The sequence below is a fragment of the Lissotriton helveticus genome, chromosome 3_2 (assembly GCF_964261635.1).
Source record: "Lissotriton helveticus chromosome 3_2, aLisHel1.1, whole genome shotgun sequence".
NCBI lineage: Eukaryota > Metazoa > Chordata > Amphibia > Caudata > Salamandridae > Lissotriton > Lissotriton helveticus.
The window spans coordinates 476,796,912-476,819,363 of NC_136062.1; positions in this window are offsets into that span (position 1 = coordinate 476,796,912).

Here is a 22,452-nt window from a genome sequence, read left to right on the forward strand (position 1 = left end):
GCATTATGGGATGCGTAGTTTCACATATTTTCAAAAGGTTAATTAACAAAAAGAAAGACTGGTGTTTTTCACATTTAAACTTTCTTAGGTGCATATTCAATTCATATGGGCATTTTAAACAGTTCATGAGGGATTAGTTCCCAGTCAGTTTTTAATGGTAATTGGGTATAGTACCCTGTAGAGTTCAGATATACTCAGCTGGTGTCTCTTAACAGTCACTCCAAATGTATGTGGAGGTCTTCCCCAAAGTTCATTCCTCTTGGCATTTTGGTACGAAAACGGATGATTAGCCGCGACTCCATCTGTCTCAGTTTTCTAACTGTGTCACCGCCTCTTTCCGTTTTCGTGAGCATTTTGAGTCCATAGAATCTCATGGTTTTCCAATCACCGTTCTGGCAAGCATTGATGTGTTTTGCTGTAGCGTAGAGCATGTTTTTGTTTTTCACTGCTCTAATATGTTCCAACATTCGTTTCTTCAACATGCAGGTCGTGCTGCCTATGTATTTGCTACCACATTTGCACTCGATCACATATACCACATTTTTGGATGTGCATGTGATGTGTTGGTCAATCTGCATCATCTTGCCATTGGGTTCTTCAACTGATTTCTTACTCATGCCGATCTTACAGGCCTTGCAACTAGAGCAAGGCTTGAATCCTTTCCGTTGATGTGTTAGCCAGTCAGTTTGTATCTTAGCTTGGAAGTGGCTTTTCACCAGACAATCCTGAAGAGATCTGTTTTTTTTGTAGGTAATTTGTGGTTGTTTTCCTACTAGCTCTCCTATATCTGGATCCCCAGACACAAGATGCCAATATTTCTTCATTTTGTTGGCGATCATCCCACTTTCCTTATTGTATGTGGTTACAAATCTCGGCGGATCATTTTCCACTGCTTTCTTCGGTTTTACTACAAGTAGTTCCGTTCTTGTTTTTTGGTCAACCTTCTTTTTACAGTTTTGTAGGACTCGATCGTGATATCCTCGTGACTTAAATCTCATCATGCTTTCATTGATTTTTGTTTCAGCGTCGTCCGGCATAGAGCAATTTCTTTTCAGTCTGATATATTCCCCATACGGGATGCTCTTAATCAGTGCTTGTGGGTGAAAGCTTGTGCCATGTAGCACACTGTTGGTTGCTGTCTTCTTGCGGAACAGAGTGGACTCTAATTTGCCATCTGAAATATAAATTTCAGTGTCCAAAAACGCAATTTTCTTTGTGCTTGTTGTGCACGTGAATTGTAGGCCCACTGTATTTTGATTCAGTTTGGAAAAGTAAATGCGAAAATCAGAGTCCGATCCATGCCAAATTATAAATAAATCATCTATGTACCGGACCCACAATATGATCCGATCCAGATCTGATTGATTGACTGTGTTCCAAGCAACGGTTTTCTCCCACCAGCCCATGGTGATATTGGCATAGTTGGGAGAAAATGAAATGCCCATGGCAGTCCCACACTCTTGTTTGTAAAGCTCTTGGTTGAATATGAAAACATTATTTGATAAGCAGGTCTTGATCATTTTCAAGAGCATATTGGTGTGCTCTAAGGTTGAGATGCTTCTCTGTTTCAAAAAATACTGGCATGCTTCCATACCTACATCATGTCTGATTGAAGTATAGAGAGAAACAACATCTATTGTTGCTAATAGATATTCTTCATTCCAACTTATATCCTGAATTATTCTTAGAAATTGTCCAGTGTCCTTGATGTAGGAAGGCATGCTTTGAGCGATTGGTGCCAGAAATTTGTCCACATACCTTGATAGGTTTTCGTAGATGGAGCTGCAGGAGGACACGATTGGTCTGCCGGGAGGGTCTATTAATGTTTTATGTATTTTTGGCAGAAAATATATACAGGGCATTGTTGGAAAGTCTATGTTTAGAAATTTTTTCTCATCATCATTTAATAATCCTTTTTGATGCCATTCATCCAGATGCTCTTTTAGTTCCTTTAGCATCTTGGCGCTTGGATTATTGGAGAGTTTCGAGTAGTTTTCTTGTTGATTTAGTTGTCTCATGGCTTCTTTCTTATAATCGCTGGTATTCATTATTACTAGGTTGCCCCCTTTATCAGCGGGTTTAATAGTAATTGAATCATTGTCCATGAGTGATTTTAGTGCTTTCCTTTCCTCAGTTGTTAGGTTTTCCTTGTTGTTGTTTCTTGTCTTTTGTAATTTATCCAGCTCCTCATTGACAGCATCCGAAAATAGATCAATTTTGTTTCCTGGTGACAGAACAGGATAAAATCGGGACTTCCTTCTTAACCCCGTTTCGGGTCTCTCATTTGTTCTTATTTCCATTCGCTCTAACAATTGGGTGTCTGAAATTTCTTGATTCTCTTGATTGAACATCCTTGCAAAGGTTTCTCTGATGTCAGGTAGTTGTTCAATTGTGGTTATTCTTTCTGTTTCCTGATTGCTCTCGTCTGGGTTTTCACCATTTAGAATAGGAGATTTGTTCACATGTATTTTTGCTAATTTTAATTTTCGGACAAATTTGTAGAGGTCAATTTTAGTTTGAGTATAATCGAAGTGAGATTCAGGGCAGAATGATAAGCCTTTGTTTAGCACTTTTGTTTCATTATCGGATAGTTGGTGATTTGATAGATTGACAATTAAGTTCACTACTTCCGATTGCGAAGGGGATATTGCCTTCTTGCGTTTGGATCTGCGGGTTTTTCTGGTGCGGGTGCGGGTGGTTGTTGTGTTGGTACTGCTCTTCCCCGGCCTCTTCTTTGGAATGGTCTTCTTCCCCTTCCTCCGCCACGTGAAATATTCTTTTCCAGATTCACTAGCGTTACTTCTTCTAAAACAGACAAGTTTTTTGTCTGGGGTGTCTGACGTGTGGTTCCATCTTCACTTATGTCAGATTCACTTGCACTTGACGGTATTTTGTATGCTGGGTAGTTCTTCTTTAAGTTGTCATATCGACGTGCAAATGTCAGAATTCTGCCACATAAATAATCCTGTTCATCCCGTTTGAACTTTCGTTCTTTTCTTTCCTCTACCTCTTTTTCATATAAGTCCAGCTTTTTCTCCATTTCTTGTCTCAGCTTAGTCAGTTCATCCTGATTAGTTTCACTTTGTAATTTATCCTCAGTCTCTTTAATCTTTGTTGTTAGTTCATCAAGGTCTATTTTTGCGTGTTTAATTAGAATTCTCATCATGTTAAGTGAGCAGATGGTGTTGTTTTCTATCCATTCTAGTATCAATTCCTGTTTAGTATCCGGATGTGTTGGCATGGTAAAAATACGTAACCCTCTGACTAAACTGAGACAAGAAATGGAGAAAAAGCTGGACTTATATGAAAAAGAGGTAGAGGAAAGAAAAGAACGAAAGTTCAAACGGGATGAACAGGATTATTTATGTGGCAGAATTCTGACATTTGCACGTCGATATGACAACTTAAAGAAGAACTACCCAGCATACAAAATACCGTCAAGTGCAAGTGAATCTGACATAAGTGAAGATGGAACCACACGTCAGACACCCCAGACAAAAAACTTGTCTGTTTTAGAAGAAGTAACGCTAGTGAATCTGGAAAAGAATATTTCACGTGGCGGAGGAAGGGGAAGAAGACCATTCCAAAGAAGAGGCCGGGGAAGAGCAGTACCAACACAACAACCACCCGCACCCGCACCAGAAAAACCCGCAGATCCAAACGCAAGAAGGCAATATCCCCTTCGCAATCGGAAGTAGTGAACTTAATTGTCAATCTATCAAATCACCAACTATCCGATAATGAAACAAAAGTGCTAAACAAAGGCTTATCATTCTGCCCTGAATCTCACTTCGATTATACTCAAACTAAAATTGACCTCTACAAATTTGTCCGAAAATTAAAATTAGCAAAAATACATGTGAACAAATCTCCTATTCTAAATGGTGAAAACCCAGACGAGAGCAATCAGGAAACAGAAAGAATAACCACAATTGAACAACTACCTGACATCAGAGAAACCTTTGCAAGGATGTTCAATCAAGAGAATCAAGAAATTTCAGACACCCAATTGTTAGAGCGAATGGAAATAAGAACAAATGAGAGACCCGAAACGGGGTTAAGAAGGAAGTCCCGATTTTATCCTGTTCTGTCACCAGGAAACAAAATTGATCTATTTTCGGATGCTGTCAATGAGGAGCTGGATAAATTACAAAAGACAAGAAACAACAACAAGGAAAACCTAACAACTGAGGAAAGGAAAGCACTAAAATCACTCATGGACAATGATTCAATTACTATTAAACCCGCTGATAAAGGGGGCAACCTAGTAATAATGAATACCAGCGATTATAAGAAAGAAGCCATGAGACAACTAAATCAACAAGAAAACTACTCGAAACTCTCCAATAATCCAAGCGCCAAGATGCTAAAGGAACTAAAAGAGCATCTGGATGAATGGCATCAAAAAGGATTATTAAATGATGATGAGAAAAAATTTCTAAACATAGACTTTCCAACAATGCCTTGTATATATTTTCTGCCAAAAATACATAAAACATTAATAGACCCTCCCGGCAGACCAATCGTGTCCTCCTGCAGCTCCATCTACGAAAACCTATCAAGGTATGTGGACAAATTTCTGGCACCAATCGCTCAAAGCATGCCTTCCTACATCAAGGACACTGGACAATTTCTAAGAATAATTCAGGATATAAGTTGGAATGAAGAATATCTATTAGCAACAATAGATGTTGTTTCTCTCTATACTTCAATCAGACATGATGTAGGTATGGAAGCATGCCAGTATTTTTTGAAACAGAGAAGCATCTCAACCTTAGAGCACACCAATATGCTCTTGAAAATGATCAAGACCTGCTTATCAAATAATGTTTTCATATTCAACCAAGAGCTTTACAAACAAGAGTGTGGGACTGCCATGGGCATTTCATTTTCTCCCAACTATGCCAATATCACCATGGGCTGGTGGGAGAAAACCGTTGCTTGGAACACAGTCAATCAATCAGATCTGGATCGGATCATATTGTGGGTCCGGTACATAGATGATTTATTTATAATTTGGCATGGATCGGACTCTGATTTTCGCATTTACTTTTCCAAACTGAATCAAAATACAGTGGGCCTACAATTCACGTGCACAACAAGCACAAAGAAAATTGCGTTTTTGGACACTGAAATTTATATTTCAGATGGCAAATTAGAGTCCACTCTGTTCCGCAAGAAGACAGCAACCAACAGTGTGCTACATGGCACAAGCTTTCACCCACAAGCACTGATTAAGAGCATCCCGTATGGGGAATATATCAGACTGAAAAGAAATTGCTCTATGCCGGACGACGCTGAAACAAAAATCAATGAAAGCATGATGAGATTTAAGTCACGAGGATATCACGATCGAGTCCTACAAAACTGTAAAAAGAAGGTTGACCAAAAAACAAGAACGGAACTACTTGTAGTAAAACCGAAGAAAGCAGTGGAAAATGATCCGCCGAGATTTGTAACCACATACAATAAGGAAAGTGGGATGATCGCCAACAAAATGAAGAAATATTGGCATCTTGTGTCTGGGGATCCAGATATAGGAGAGCTAGTAGGAAAACAACCACAAATTACCTACAAAAAAAACAGATCTCTTCAGGATTGTCTGGTGAAAAGCCACTTCCAAGCTAAGATACAAACTGACTGGCTAACACATCAACGGAAAGGATTCAAGCCTTGCTCTAGTTGCAAGGCCTGTAAGATCGGCATGAGTAAGAAATCAGTTGAAGAACCCAATGGCAAGATGATGCAGATTGACCAACACATCACATGCACATCCAAAAATGTGGTATATGTGATCGAGTGCAAATGTGGTAGCAAATACATAGGCAGCACGACCTGCATGTTGAAGAAACGAATGTTGGAACATATTAGAGCAGTGAAAAACAAAAACATGCTCTACGCTACAGCAAAACACATCAATGCTTGCCAGAACGGTGATTGGAAAACCATGAGATTCTATGGACTCAAAATGCTCACGAAAACGGAAAGAGGCGGTGACACAGTTAGAAAACTGAGACAGATGGAGTCGCGGCTAATCATCCGTTTTCGTACCAAAATGCCAAGAGGAATGAACTTTGGGGAAGACCTCCACATACATTTGGAGTGACTGTTAAGAGACACCAGCTGAGTATATCTGAACTCTACAGGGTACTATACCCAATTACCATTAAAAACTGACTGGGAACTAATCCCTCATGAACTGTTTAAAATGCCCATATGAATTGAATATGCACCTAAGAAAGTTTAAATGTGAAAAACACCAGTCTTTCTTTTTGTTAATTAACCTTTTGAAAATATGTGAAACTACGCATCCCATAATGCCTCATAATGGCTAAAATGGGCTAGTATAAATGTAAAAAGAGTTGAAGGACTTACTGACCGTGAACAAAGCCTGTTGAGGCTGAAACGCGTTGGTGGGGTGAAAGCTTCAATAAAGTAGCTTTAAAAAATCCTGGATGTGCTGCTCCATTTGTCCAAAAATATATATATATATATATATATATTCACTCCACCACTCTTCCAAATTGCAAAGAAAACGAGACACCCAGAGCTGCAAATCGAAGATTTATTTGGCAGATGAACAAATCTCCACGACGCGTTTTGCCATTACGGCTTGGTCACGCTCATCTCGTGGTGCTGACAGCCATTTTTAAAACCCATCTATCGCGGAAAACTGGCAGACATCTTGTAACATGTTATTTCAACAGACAATTCATACTTTTTATACCCAGAATTGTCATTGTATATTATCGTATAATAACACTACACAAATATATATGATTCTCATATTGTACCCTGATGTTAATATACAATTGAGTCCAATGATTGTTTGGAAATTCTATATGCACAATTACATTATTCTGCGCAGATCATGCTCATCGTGGATTTTGGATACTAGATGTTACTGTATCACAAGGAATTCAAAGCAAATATCGAGCATCCCACTTTCTATGTAATAACGAACAAAAATGCATGCTATTGGTTGACTCCCTGGGGGATCTCCGGATTACTGGTTCGACGCGGCTCTAAGCATAGGCGACACGCAATTGGTTCCGGGAGCTGGGAGCAAACTATTGATCTTACTGTCAAATACAGTGGTTAGTTTGCACAGAGCTTTACGATACATTGACTTTACCAACATGGCGGATGAGTTAGATGCTCGTCGCAAGAAAGCAGCGGACAAATTGTTTTTTACCAATCCAAGCATCACCATCAATGAAACACCAACCACTTCAACCATAGGAACAGAACTGAATTTACAGGCGAAAATAACGGCATTGGAAAGATTGTACAAAAAGGAACTTTCCAAATGGTGGGAAGCTGAGTCCCTGAAAAGATATATAGAAGTTAAAAGAGTACCTAGGGGACTACGTGTATTTACTATTCCCACCTACGAGGATCCGGATGTGGACATGCTCCAGGAATGGACAGATAATTCAGCAGCATGCTCTATGGTCATGATGTGTATCCTGGTGAAATACGCTCTAAAGGATAAATCCAAAATTTTGGCTGAAATTGAGCAGTTAACACAGGAGATCAGTCAACTTATCTCCAAAGAAGCATTAGAGGAAGTTCTCAAGAAGATAACAAACAAAATGGAAAAACTTGAGGAAGAGTTTACTGCGAAAAAACAACGCAAATTCATAAGGGATTATAAAGATTATCAAGCCGGACGAACCCTGACTTTCCAAAAGAAGTATGACCATCTTTTTGATAAAAAATACTGGACTAGCTATACACAAGACCATTGCTTCCAACCCAAGACATGAAGTCACAGAAAGTGACATATCGGATGATAACGTGTCAGATGTTTCTAATTTAGAAGCTAACCAAGACGCACCTGTGGATTCGACAAAAAATCCCAATTTTTTAATACACTTCCAAATGACCAGCAAGAATCGGACAGAGATGTATCAGTCTGGGGGACCACAGAGAGGCCGAGGACGAGGCAACAGAGGCAGAACCACCGCAACAAACAAGCAAAAAAGAGGAGGTGCCGGCGAAAACAAAGCTCCAATGGGAATGGCAACACGGAGCAAGAAGGAAAAATGAATATGACAGTTGTAAACCTATCACAAAGGACGCTTACCAAGGATGAAGAAAATACTTTGGCTCTTGGCTTGTCGTTCTGTCCTTCTAGCAATATGAATTTTGTTGAAACCTGGATTGATCTATTTTTGTTTTCAAGAAAACTAAAGCTGAAGAAGTGGTTCGCCACGAAACCAAAATCTGGGGAAAGTGTGAGTACTTCTACTACTATCAGTAACCTTGACATATATGATATAGAATTAATGCATGTCCTTGACTCTGATCCCGCAAATACAGTCACAACAGATGGGGATGACTTTGGTGCAAATGTGGGGGTTAATCCAGGATCTACCTTTAAACCAAAGTCGATCTTTCTGCCGGCTGTTCAATGCGATGCGATTGACGTCTTTGAAAGAGGCGTTTTAAAAGATTTAATGAAAATACGCAATCAGAAAACTGCACGAACTAATAAAAACTTGACCAGTGATCAAATTACAGCAATTGACAATCTAAAATCCGACCACAATATTATCATCAGACAAAGTGACAAAGGTGGGAATGTGGTGGTACTAGATAAGATCAAATATTTGGAAAAGGGCCAACGCCAACTAAGTGATGTAAACTGTTATTGTGTGACAAATTGTGATGAATTACTTAGATCCAACAACAATTTCAGAGATCTTTTATTGGAGTGGAATGATAAAGGGTTATTGGAGAATGATGAATATAAATACTTATACTGTGCACATCCCAGAATACCGGTGTTATATCTTCTCCCGAAATTACACAAAGACCCCTTAAACCCACCAGGGCGTCCGATCGTATCCTCGATTGGCTCTCTGCTTGAGCATACTTCCAAGTATATAGATCATTACCTTAGAACATATGTAATGTCTCTTCCATCTTATATCAAAGATACCACGCATTTCCTCACAGTGGTCAATGGAATTCACTGGGAACAACAATACATACTGGTTACACTTGATGTAAGCAGTTTGTATACCAGCATTCGACATGAGCATGGCCTGGAGGCAGTCAAACACTTTCTTAAGACACGGTCAGTCTCTTACTTACAACATTCAGGGATGATCATTGATATGATTGAATTTTGTCTTAAAAATAATTTTTTCTTGTTTAATGACATCTTGTATCGGCAGTCACAGGGCACAGTCATGGGGACCTGCTTCGCCCCCAGGTACGCAAATTTATTCATGGGCTGGTGGGAGGAGCAGGTCGTCAGAGAAATGGCAGAATTCGATCAGGTTGCCCTGTGGCTTAGATACATAGATGATATTTTTTTCATTTGGTGTGGAGATGAGGCATCTGTGCAACTATTTATTGACAAACTCAACCGGAACCATTTGAATTTGAAACTGACAGAACATATTCATAATCAGATGATTGAATTTTTGGATGTGATTGTAGAAGTGAGTAATAATCAATTGAATACCAGACTATTTCGAAAAAAGACAGCAGGCAATAGCATTTTAAATGCCAACAGTTGCCACCCCCGTAGCCTAGTGTGCAGTATTCCATATGGGGAATTACTGCGGGCCAAACGGAATTGCAGCACACAAGAAGCATACCATGATGAAGAAAGGGTTATGTGTGAGAGATTCCAATGCAGAGGTTACAGTCAAAGTAATCAATGCAGCGAAAGAACGAGTGGCTGCAAAAAACAGAGAGGAATTACTCTATCCGCGCAGTGAAAAAGAGGAAACAGAGAATGTTAGATTTATAACCACCTTCTCTGCACAGGCACATGAGGTACGCAGGGTTTTCAAGAAACACTGGCATGTTTTACAAACAGATAGTCATCTCAAAAAATATCTAAATGACAATCCCCAAATTACATTCCGGAAAGGAAAATCCCTTAAAGACGAACTCAGTCATAACTATGTAAGTTCGAAAATGTCTTCAAAAGATCAAGAAAATGTGGGCTTTATTTGTTGCCGCAAATGTAAAGCTTGTAAGTTCAGTAGAAACTGTAAATCCTTAATAGTTCCTAATATCAACAGAGAGTTCACTATTCGTAAACGATTGTCATGCAACACCCCTTACAGCGTGTACATACTAATCTGTCCGTGCAACAAGTGGTACGTGGGCAGCACAAAACATCCTGCAAAGAAAAGAGTGTTGGAACACCTACGTGCCATATATAACAATAATAAATCATACCCTGTTGCCAGACATTTCACAGCAATGCACATGCAGAATGAAAAACTTGTACAGTTGGTAGTGATTGATAGTGTTGATCTAGGATTGAGAGGTGGCAATCGGGAATTGTCACTCAGAAAGTTAGAGTCGAAGTACATTGTGGATTTTGCATGTTTGACACCCAAAGGGTTGAACGTCACAGAAGAACTGTCAATACACTTATATGAATGAAGCATAAATCTAAATGTTTACTGGAATATCATCTTATTTGTCCGCGGCTTTCTTGATTTTAAAATATAACAATTTTATTTTTAGATTTCACACATCACGGGATAACTGAAGAACATGATTATCTATGCGGCAAAGACATGCAGCATGGTGGAACAATGGACATAATTGGGTTGTGCTGGTTATCTGCCATAATGCATTGACATGTATATATCTATTATCCCACTAAGACATTAATTTGGCTGACGAAGGAATATGCCCACTTGGGCACATGATTTTACGAATGAACTTTGGTGGAACATAGGATAACACAGTACCGTAATAGTTTATAAATTGATGGCTGTATGCCCACTTGGGCTATACAGTTCATTGAGAGTGACCGTATTGAGAGGTCAAGGTATGGTAATGATATGTGCCTTGTTCGATTACATGGAAAACCACAGATCGGACAAACGCTATTTTTGTGTTGCTACGCTACCAAGGAGTCAACCAATAGCATGCATTTTTGTTCGTTATTACATAGAAAGTGGGATGCTCGATATTTGCTTTGAATTCCTTGTGATACAGTAACATCTAGTATCCAAAATCCACGATGAGCATGATCTGCGCAGAATAATGTAATTGTGCATATAGAATTTCCAAACAATCATTGGACTCAATTGGATATTAACATCAGGGTACAATATGAGAATCATATATATTTGTGTAGTGTTATTATACGATAATATAAAATGACAATTCTGGGTATAAAAAGTATGAATTGTCTGTTGAAATAACATGTTACAAGATGTCTGCCAGTTTTCCGCGATAGAACCTATGTGCACTGGGTGTTGGGTTTTAAAAATGGCTGTTAGCACCACGAGATGAACGTGACCAAGCCGTAATGGCGAAACGCGTCGTGGAGATTTGTTCATCGGCCAAATAAATCTTCGATTTGCAGCTCTGGGTGTCTCGTTTTCTTCGCAATTTGGAAGAGTGGTGGAGTGAATTAGATAGCCTGCTGGTGGCTACAGCGAGACCGCCCGTGACAGCGTGACTCTTTTACCAGCACTGGTGGGAAGATATATATATATATATATAACTACATTTACCAGCAAGCATAGCGAAGACACGCCCACTTGGAGGCAGTCTGATGAACTCATAAACACCTGAGAAAAAATAATGCGCTGCCTTTTCCCCCATTGAAGCCCAGCCAGTGAACAAGGGATGTGGTCCCAGAACGCGTGTGGCAATTAGGCAAAGAGTATGCTTCACAGCAGCAATCTGGGGCAAATGCCGGGTGGGCACCGGCTCCTTTTTATTAATAAAGAATAGATCGAGGTGGGCACTCGATGGGGGCGAAAAATGCCGGGTGGGCACCGGCCTCAGCAAAATAAAGCGCTCCCAGCGCTAGGCAGCATACAGCGCTCTCAAGCGCTAGTCAAAATCAAGCGCTTCCATGCGCTAAAGCAAAAGTAAAGCGCTTCCAGCGGTCTTGGCACAATTACGGCACCCCCAGGCGCTGTGAGGAAAAAGTAAAGCGCTCCCAGGCACTTGGAAGGCAAATGCAGCGCCCACCGGTGCTTGAGGACTGATTTCAGCACTCCCAGCGCTATAGGACAGCACAAGTCCAGAGCAAGTCCTTGGAATGCAGCAAGATGGGGGGCAATGCTGGGCCAGGGACCAGCTCACTGGGCCCTCCAGGCAGGAAGGCAGTCCCAAGTGGCGGTTCCTCCTGGCGCCAGCAGCAGCCCCCCTCAGTAAGATCAGGAAATAACATTTTGTTAGGGGACACAGCCCCTTCTTATACCACTAAATCTTTTGTTCTGGCACAGGGTGAGGGGGAAAACCAGTTGCAGCTGGTTTTGGAGCACCCTTGATGGCTCAACCACCCCTTTCATTCACTAGGGAGGCTAGGGTCGTTAGACGCACCACAGGGGGCGGAGCCAGCATTGTGTGGGGAAAGCCCTGCCCCATTCAGGAACCAGGTGCAGCCCTCCCCTCACATCAGCATGCTAATCTCAGCACTCACCCCTGGGCAGACCCATCCAGACATCCTGGAGCCTGGCATCCCAGCCAGCTCCAGCCAATCACACTCCAGAACCCTCACAGCACACGTACAGCCATGTCTAGAAGTGGCACTTCCATACTAGACACACACACGCCGCATACATCATTTCGCAGCATTCAATCACACGAGTCCGCACATACCAGACTCGAGCCTGTACACCCCATGCATCAGGAACTACCAGGGACACATACATTCTTTATGCATTCCTATGGGAGGGCAGGCCTATCTCACCACATGCACTCAAAGTGCGCACGCACTTTCCACTGGGACACAGTGAAAGTGCGCAGAACCCAAAAATCACCATCACTAATTCACCATTTCAAGCAAAAGGTTTAGGGGTGAACCTGCCAGAAGGGCCAAGTCCAACAGGAAATTTAGTTTGCGTGATTACTCAAATTCCTGTCTAAACAGCCATGTTTTTTGCAGTTTGCGGAAGGTCATGAGGTCTGTACAGGATCTGATTTCCAGGGGCATGGAGTTGGGGTTACTGCCATTCAAGTATTTAAAGATAATACATCCCAGCTTGAAGGCGCATCTCTGTGATATAGGGAGCCAGTGGAGTTTTTTCAGGAGGGGGGAGACGTGTTTGCGTTTGTTCTCCTGTAAAAATCAATCTGGCCGCTTGGTTCTGTATCAGTTGGAGACGGTGGGTGAGGTATGCCGGGATGCCATAGTGAAGGGAATTGGCATAGTCGATATGTGAGATCACCATGGCAAGGACTGCCTAGAGTTTAGCTACCTGAGTTAGGAACCTGCTGATTTTCTTTATTTTCCTTAGTTGGATGAAGCAGGTAGAAGCGACAGAACCAATTTGAGATTTCATGATAAGGTCGCTGCTGTCCACTACTCCCAGAGTCTTAGCATGATTAGATGGAGTCGGGGGTTTCTCTAGTTCTTTGGGCCAGAATTTGGAGTTCCAGGGGTTGAGTGGGCCACCGGTGAGGATCAATTCTGTTTTGTCCGGGTTCAATTTCAGTTGATTACTGTTCATCCAGGCACGAATGAACAGCATTGTCGACTGAAATTCGTGGATGGAGGTCGGGGAGTTATTGATAAGGAATACTAATTGGAAATCATCCGCATAGTTAAAGGTTTAGTTGTTCCTTTCTTTTAGCGCATGGATAAGAGGGAGAAGGTAGAATTAAGTGAGATAAGAGTGAGGATCCCTGGGGGACTCAGCATGTAGTTTTAATCATGGGGGTCGTGAATCCGCCAAGTTGGACTGACTGGGCTCGATTTGTGAGGAATGATCTGGTCCATTCGAGAGCTGACCCTTCGTTACCTGCATCCCTGACACGGTCGATCAGGATGTTATGATCGACCGTTTCAAAGGCGGCTGAGAGGTCAAGTAGCACCAGGGCTTGAGCGAGGCCTTTGTCCGCTTTTTCTTTCAGCGTATTCAATACTGATAGGATCACTGCGTGGAGTGGGCTGGACGGAAGCCTGATTGGTGTGTATCTAGATATTCTGATTGCTCCAGAAAGGTGGATAAGCATTTAGCTACATGGGCTTCAATCAGTTTAGCTAGGAAGGGGAGCAGTGAGATCGGACGGTAGTTGGTGAGGGTTTGTGGGTCAGCTCCTGGCTTTTTTATCAGGGGGATGATTGTGGCCTCTTTAAAGGACTCTGGTACCTGACCCTGGATCAGGGAGTCATTTAAGAGGGTCACGGCTGGGCTTGGGCAGGCGTTGAATGCTTCCTTAAAGATCCAAGGGGAGCAGCAATCCCTTGGAGAGCCAGATTTTACTTTAGCTAACAGATCTGTGAATGTTTCTTGGCTTATTAATGGTCTCGCTTTGACTAATAGATGAGTGGCCGGTAGGGATAGTGTTGGTCAGTGACTCTATGAATTGATCTTTATTGTTAGAGTTCCAGCTCCTACGTAAGTCAGGCTAGTGATGAGTTGTTTTGGAGTGGGTAAGGATATTTATGGTGAATTTAATAAGATAGTGATCGGACCATATGCACGGGGTGACATCTAAATTGGTTATAGACAGGTTGTTAGACCATACCTGGTCTAATATGTGTCCTTTAATGTGAGTCGCCGTGGATATCAGTTGGCTCAAGTTGAGCCCTACAAGTAGGTCTGTTAGTTCAAGTGAGTGCGGTCCCCCTGCTGACTCGTTGGCCCAGTAGTTGAAGTCGCCGACTGTTGGACAGGCCGCATGGTTGGGCTGTCCCCCCTCCCCGCAACGGGGCCCGGACCCTGGCTCTCCCTGAATCCCCAACCAGAGTCCCCGGCGACCACCCGAAGTAACCTGCAATCCCTCCACCACAAGACACCAGCTCCGGACCCAGCTGGCCCGGGTCACCATCCGCACCCCGGCCTCGGCCCAGCCGCCATTTTGGGGTACTACAGCACGAGGCCGCGTGGCCTCAACTCGACCCTAACCCTGGGCCCGGCCGGCCCCGACATCGAGGCACCAACCTCCTCCCAGGAGGCAGAGTGACCACTTGGCGAGTCAATGGGAGAAGGAATCGTCAACGGCTCTCCTCCGCCAGGTGTCGATCACCCCAGGCCGCCCTGGGCGCTGGCTCCACCCCCCTGCTGGGTATCTGGACTCCCTCATCCCGGACCTCCCGGACCCCAGACGCGAGGGTCCGGACATCAAAGGGGACCAGACCTATAACTGGGGCAGGGCCAGACCAGGAAGGCAGTTGTATCCTGGAGTCGAGAGACCCGAGAAGAACTCATCCGTGACTGGCCTGCTGGCGCTGCCGCGGCCCTCTGCCTCGTGAAACCATCGTCTTGGCCTGCTGGCGCTGCCGCGGCCCTCTGCCTCGTGAAACCATCGTCTTGGCCTGCTGGCGCTGCCGCGGCCCTCTGCCTCGTGAAACCATCGTCTTGGCCTGCTGGCGCTGCCGCGGCCCTCTGCCTCGTGAAACCATCGTCTTGGCCTGCTGGCGCTGCCGCGGCCCTCTGCCTCGTGAAACCATCGCCTTGGCCTGCTGGCGCTGCCGCGGCCCAACTTGCCAACTCTCCAGCTCGAGGATTGTGAGCTCGCCTCTTACCACCTCCTGTACCGACCCGGTACCAAGACTGTCCCGCTACCCCCTTTCCCCTACAGAGACTAGAAGTGAGAGGACCCTCGGGTCCGAGATATCCTGTATCGCCAATATCCTTGCCCTACAAACCTTATATAAAAGTATTGAACTCAACCTGGTGTGGTGGCTGTTTGTGGGGAGGGAGGTGACATATCTGTACAATCGCCGGAGACGGTCCTCATCGGGGACCTCTCCCTCAGTAGTCGGCCGACCCTCAGGGTCCCCGTCTAACATTGGTGGCAGCGGTGGGATCCGAACCTACGCATAATAGTACAGAGAGTCACTCTCCCCACGACACACAACCACCATGACAACAGAGAGCGGAACAACGGAAAAATTCCAGATGGAAAAATTGGAAGACTACAACCACCGGGAACTGAAGCAATATTGCATAGAACTTGGCCTTCCAACCACAGGTCTGAGCACAAAGGAAGACTTCAAACGAGCCCTAGAAGCTTGGGCAGAAACGGGTACGGCCGTACCCCGAACACGAACAACCGAGACGAGCCCCGCACCAATTGAAGAAAGAAGAGCGGGTCTCTCCCTGGAAGAGATCCAAGAAAGAGAAAAAAGCAGACTCCACGAATTAGAACTGGCCCGACTTCGCTTGGATGGAGAACTCAAACTGGCGGAACAAAAAATAACGCTGGAACACTTACGGCTCCGAGAGGAGCGAGAAGAGAAGCAAAAACAGAGAGAGCTACAGGAAAAGAAACTAGCGTACGAACATGAGCGCAACCTCAAGGAACTGGAAATCCAGAAACAGAATAAAGAACTCTGGTTCCCCGAACGACCGACCCTGCCTGCCTCTACCGAGCCCAAGGTTCACATCCCCAAAGATGTCATCCGAGAATACCACAAGAACGATGACATACAGCAGTGGTTTAAAGCCTATGAGGTGGCCATGACCTCCCACCGGATTCCACGGAGCGACTGGGGAGCCGGGTTATGGGGGAGGTTTGTCAACGAAGGGCGGGACGCCCTGCTGCAACTCCCGGACCATCTGATGACATCCTACGACCACATGAAGGCCGCCCTCCTCACTCGATACGGGCTCACACCCGAGATGTACCGCCAGCGGTTCCGCGACTGCAAACGGATTCCGGGTACGACTTGGGTGGAGTACGTGAACTTCTTTAGTCGAGCCTTCGAGGGGTGGATCAAGGGCAACAAAGTGACCACCTACGAACAACTTTTCGACCTTATTGTATGGGAGCACCTATCTAACAACTGCTTCGTGGAACTCCGGCAACACCTCTTGGACAGTAAACTAACCGAACCTCGACAACTCGCCGCCGAAGCCGACCGGTGGGAAAGCACCCGAGTTGGCCGGAACGGACCCAGCGAATCATCCAGACCGTACCCAGGGCCCCATCGCCCCCGGGGAGGAGGAGGAGGGGGCCCGGGTCGGGGGAGAGACCCCGGCCCCTTGTCGCCCACAAGCAGCCCCTCGACCCCGGTCGGCCGAGGGAGCCCGGCCATCCGGGCCGGTTTCCGGGCCAACGTTATGTGCCACAGATGCCAGCGACCCGGCCACTATGCCAGTGATCCCAACTGCCCAAAGAATCCGAACACTACCCCCCGCCAGGTCGCAGCGGCCGCCCTAGGGGAAGAACTAATCCCGGAAGACCAATTAGAGTACGAGACCGACCCCTCTGAGTGGGCACCAGCCGCCATGGCGCTGGTCTGCTTGGGGGAGAGAGAGATGATTCCGCGGGCCCCCCTTCCCGCCAACACGCAGAAGTACAGCCAGTGGGTCAACATTAATGGCCGCCGGGCGGAAGCCCTCCGCGACACCGGGGCCAGTGTAACTGCGGTCCGATGCCACCTTGTCACTCCAGACCAAATCCTGCCGAACATTCTTTGCCCTGTCCGATCAGCAGACAACTCAGAAAGTCTGTGTCGCATGGCCTGCGTCCCCTTCGAGTGGGGAGGAGTATCCGGGATGTTAAAGGTGACTGTCCGCGATGATGCCCCCGTGGATTGCCTCCTAGGAAACGACCTCGAAAGTTCTCCCTGGGCAGCCGTCGAACGAAGAGAACACCTGGGGATGCTCGGCCTTCCCGAATGGGTCTGCGTCACGACCCGGTCCATGACCGCCCGCGCGGTCCCCAGTCTAGAAGAGCCCGAGTGGCCGGAACCTCCTCCCGCGCTCATCCCAGAGGAGGCCGCCCCAGAAGCCAGTCCCTCGACCCAAACAGAAGAAGGATCCGACCAGCTTCGGGACGTCCCTGACCTGGCACAATGGCGTCAGGAGGGAGGCCCCACTCAGGAACAATTCCGGGCCGAACAGAAAACATGTCCCTCTCTCGAAGGACTCCGGCAGCAAGCCCTGGCCCAGAGCACAGGGGATACCTCGGGGGCCCACTGGATCTACTGGGACCAAGACCTGCTCTACAGCGAGCAGAAAATTGCAGAGCTAGGAGCCAGTCGGGTACTGGTGGTGCCCCTTCGCTTCCGAGACTTTCTCCTGAACTTAGCCCACGATGTCCCCCTTGCCGGACACCTGGGACAGGATAAAACCTACGACCGCCTGGTGACCCATTTTTACTGGCCCCAAATGCGAAAGGATGTCACCAACCACTGCAGGGCCTGCCCCACCTGCCAGGCCAGCGGAAAAAGTGGCCGAAAAATCAAAGCACCTTTACAACCCTTTCCTGTCGTCACCACCCCGTTCGAACGAGTGGGAATAGACATTGTGGGGCCCCTCGACCCCCGAACAGCCCAAGGACACCGGTTCATCCTGGTCCTAGTAGACCACGCCACCCGCTATCCCGAGGCCATCCCTCTTCGGACTGTGACGGCCCCCGTGGTGGGCCGAGCCCTGATGGGGATCTTCTCCCGGGTGGGGTTCCCCCGGGAGGTCGTCAGCGACAGGGGCACGAACTTTATCTCCAGATATATGAAGTCTCTCTGGTAACAATGCGGGGTCACCTACAAATTCACGACCCCCTATCACCCGCAAGGAAACGGACTGGTCGAGAGGTTCAACCGCACTCTCAAGGGAATGATTATGGGCCTAGAGGAACCCCTTCGACGCCAGTGGGACGTGCTACTTCCATGCCTCCTGTTTGCCTATCGGGAGGTCCCGCAGAAATCACTCGGCTTCAGCCCATTTGAACTCCTGTACGGGCACCCCGTCCGGGGCCCCCTCAGCCTAGTCAAGGAAGGTTGGGAGCAGCCTCCCCAGAAAACTCCCCCGGACATCTACAGGTATCTCCTGGCTCTTCGCAACCAGACCCGGCGGTTCCGAGAAACCGCCAAAGCCAATCTCGAGGCCAGTCAGGAGGACATGAAGAGATGGTACGATCAGCACGCATCCTCCATTGAGTTCGAACCGGGACAACGGGTCTGGGTGATGTCCCCGGTTGAACCCTGTGCACTCCAAGACAAATGGTCCGGACCCTTCAAGGTGATCGAACGCAAGGGGGCGGTCACCTATTTAATCGACATGGAGACTGCCCGGAACCCTCTACGGGTCCTCCATGCCAACAGGCTCAAACCCCATTTTGTGCGATCCGAACTCAGCCTCCTGATGGCTACCGATAACGGGACGGAAGAAGACTCCGAGCCCCTTCCGGACTTACTGAGGACCCTCGAGCGGGATGGCTCAGTGGAAGGGGTCCAGCTCTCCGAGGCCCTGTCCCCGGAGCAACGCCAAGACTGTCAAGCCCTCCTGAGGCGGTTCGCCTCCCTGTTCTCCCTCACACCCGGAGTCACCCCCTGGTGCCTTCACGATGTGGACACCGGGGACAGCCCTCCTATTCGACACCGGGCGTACCGCGTACCAGACCGGGTGCACGCCTGCATCCAGACCGAGGTGTCCAAGATGCTGGCCCTAGGAGTGATCGAACCCTCCGACAGCCCCTGGGCAATCCCAGTCGTCCTGGTTCCCAAGGCGGCCGCCCCGGGCGTTGCCCCTGAGCTCCGGTTCTGCGTGGACTATCGGGGGCTGAATGCAGTTACCAGGACCGACGCTCACCCCATCCCCCGGGCAGATGAGCTAATTGACCGGATGGGGGCCGCCCGCTACCTGAGCATCTTTGACCTAACGGCGGGCTACTGGCAGATCGCCCTCTCCCCTAGGGCCCAAGAACGTTCCGCCTTCTCTACCCCGGACGGGCACTACCACTTTAAAGTAATGCCCTTCGGCATGAAAAATGCTCCGGCAACGTTCCAACGGCTGGTGAACCAGGTACTGGCGGGCCTTGAAGACTTCAGCGCCGCCTACCTGGACGACATTGCTGTGTACAGCCATCATTGGACCGACCACCTCCGCCACCTGCGGGAGGTTCTACACGCCCTCCAGCAAGCCGGGCTCACCATCAAGGCCAGCAAGTGCCAGGTTGGCCAAGGGTCCGTGACCTACCTGGGACACCAAGTGGGAAGCGGGCTGGTGGCCCCCCTCCAGCTCAAGATTGCTGCCATCCAGGCCTGGCAACCCCCTACGACCCAAACGGAGGTCCGGGCCTTCCTGGGGCTCACCGGATACTACCGGCGGTTCGTGAAGGACTATGGCAGCATCGTGGGGCCCCTCACAGAGCTCACCTCCAAGAAGAGCCCCAAAACAGTCAACTGGACCCCGGACTGCCAATCGGCCTTCGAGAAATTGAAGACCGCCATGTGCACGGCCCCCGTGCTCCAGGCTCCCGACTACAGCCGGGAATTCATTGTGCAGACGGACGCCTCCGATCATGGTGTGGGGGCCGTCCTCTCCCAACTCAACACCAAAGGGGTCGACCAACCAGTGGCCTTCATCAGCAGACGCCTACTGCCCCGAGAACAGCGCTGGAGCACCATTGAGAGGGAGGCCTTCGCCGTAGTCTGGGCCCTCAAGAAGCTCCGGCCCTACCTCTTCGGCACCCACTTCCGGGTGCAAACAGACCACCGACCCCTGCAATGGCTGATGCAAATGCGGGGGGAGAACCCGAAGCTGTTGCGCTGGTCCATCTCCCTACAGGGGATGGACTTCACGGTGGAACATCGTCCAGGCCAGGACCACGCCAACGCAGACGGCCTGTCACGCTTTTTCCGCCTCAGCGAGGAGAGTCCCCAGGAAGATGGCTGACTCTCCCCGCCTTCAGCTGGGGGGGACGCATGTTGGACAGGCCGCATGGTCGGGCTGTCACCCCTCCCCGCAACGGGGCCCGGACCCTGGCTCTCCCTGAATCCCCAACCAGAGTCCCCGGCGACCACCCGAAGTAACCTGCAATCCCTCCACCACAAGACACCAGCTCCGGACCCAGCTGGCCCGGGTCACCATCCGCACCCCGGCCTCGGCCCAGCCGCCATTTTGGGGTACTACAGCACGAGGCCACGTGGCCTCAACTCGACCCTAACCCTGGGCCTGGCCGGCCCCGACATCGAGGCACCAACCTCCTCCCAGGAGGCAGAGTGACCACTTGGCGAGTCAATGGGAGAAGGAATCGTCAACGGCTCTCCTCCGCCAGGTGTCGATCACCCCAGGCCGCCCTGGGCACTGGCTCCACCCCCCTGCTGGGTGTCTGGACTCCCTCATCCCGGACCTCCCGGCCCCCAGGCGCGAGGGTCCGGACATCAAAGGGGACCAGACCTATAACTGGGGCAGGGCCAGACCAGGAAGGCAGTTGTATCCTGGAGTCGAGAGACCCGAGAAGAACTCATCCGTGACTGGCCTGCTGGCGCTGCCGCGGCCCTCTGCCTCGTGAAACCATCGTCTTGGCCTGCTGGCACTGCCGCGGCCCTCTGCCTCGTGAAACCATCGTCTTGGCCTGCTGGCGCTGCCGCGGCCCTCTGCCTCGTGAAACCATCGTCTTGGCCTGCTGGCGCTGCCGCGGCCCTCTGCCTCGTGAAACCATCGCCTTGGCCTGCTGGCGCTGCCGCGGCCCGACTTGCCAACTCTCCAGCTCGAGGATTGTGAGCTCGCCTCTTACCACCTCCTGTACCGACCCGGTACCAAGACTGTCCCGCTACCCCCTTTCCCCTACAGAGACTAGAAGTGAGAGGACCCTCGGGTCCGAGATATCCTGTATCGCCAATATCCTTGCCCTACAAACCTTATATAAAAGTATTGAACTCAACCTGGTGTGGTGGCTGTTTGTGGGGAGGGAGGTGACATATCTGTACAATCGCCGGAGACGGTCCTCATCGGGGACCTCTCCCTCAGTAGTCGGCCGACCCTCAGGGTCCCCGTCTAACACCGACCATCAGTATTTTAGCATGATTAGTTACAAGTTGTGACATTTGTTCACTCAGTGACTTTGGGAACTGCGGCATGTTCTGTGGCGGTCAGTAGAGTAACAGGCGGATGTACGTTGTTACAATGCATGCTTTTACTACGCATGCCTTTACAACGCAGGATTTACAACGCAAGTCGTTACAACGACTTGCGTTGGGGGGTGCTGGATAGTGAATAGTTTAATTTACTATTCCAACTCCAGTCCCCGTGGATAGTAGGGAAGGTGTTGGATAGTAAATTAAACTATTACCTATCCTAGAGCGCCCCCCAGCGCAATTTGTTGTAATGACTTGCGTTGAAAAACCTGCGTTGTAAAGGCACTGCGTGGTAAAAGTTGCATCGTAAAAGATGTTTCCCGTAACAGGCAGACCACAGGGGAAGGTCGGATTCTAATTTTAGTACTAGATTGTCTGTTTGGGGTCGATCTAGGGGAGTGAGTGACGTAAATTTAAGTTTTTGATGCACAATGGCTGCTACTCCCCCTCCCTTTTTTCCCTGTGGACGGTTAGCTTGGATGATATAGTACTCGTCAGGTAGTGCAGCTAAAATGTCGGGGCGGATTCCTGTATTATCCAGATCTCAGTTAATAGTAGGATATCTGGTTTTTCTGACGTTAGCAGGTTATATATGTCAAGTTGGTGTTTGGGCAGGGAGCGGGTGTTTAAGTATATACTCAAGAGAGCCTTGTCTTCTTTCCAAGCTTGAGGAACAGTATGTTCCATGGTAG